Source organism: Sinocyclocheilus grahami, unplaced genomic scaffold, assembly GCF_001515645.1.
Source record: "Sinocyclocheilus grahami isolate Dianchi unplaced genomic scaffold, SAMN03320097.WGS_v1.1 scaffold17698.1, whole genome shotgun sequence".
NCBI classification, from domain to species: Eukaryota; Metazoa; Chordata; class Actinopteri; order Cypriniformes; family Cyprinidae; genus Sinocyclocheilus; species Sinocyclocheilus grahami.
This window is the reverse complement of record NW_015516741.1, coordinates 1-410: the sequence shown is the minus strand read 5'-3', so window position 1 is coordinate 410 and position 410 is coordinate 1.

Here is a 410-nt window from a genome sequence, read left to right as displayed (position 1 = left end):
ATTCCTTATTTTTCCCCACCTCTGTGCATCTCTCTCAGGCTAAAGACTCTGACCAGGCCCTGCTAGCCAACATTCCCCTGGCTCTGCTTGACTCCTCTCTGTGTTGGTGGATATCCTTTTGGGAAGCTGTGTGTGTGTTTTTGCCCCCACATAGTCTGTCTATTGTGCAGTAATTTATTCCTGCATGATGCCTTATTTATGGAGTTCTTGTTTTATTTTCTTATTTGCCCTTTAGACCTGAAGACTTTCTTACTAAGCATGATGCAACAAAAAATATTGAAAATTTTTCGGCATTCTATCTATGCCTATGTGAGATGTTCTTGATTACCATAGACTTTTCAGCATGTGCTTACTGTAAATATCCGATGGAAGATGGTGCATTTTAGCACTGCAAATATGCTACTCTTCTA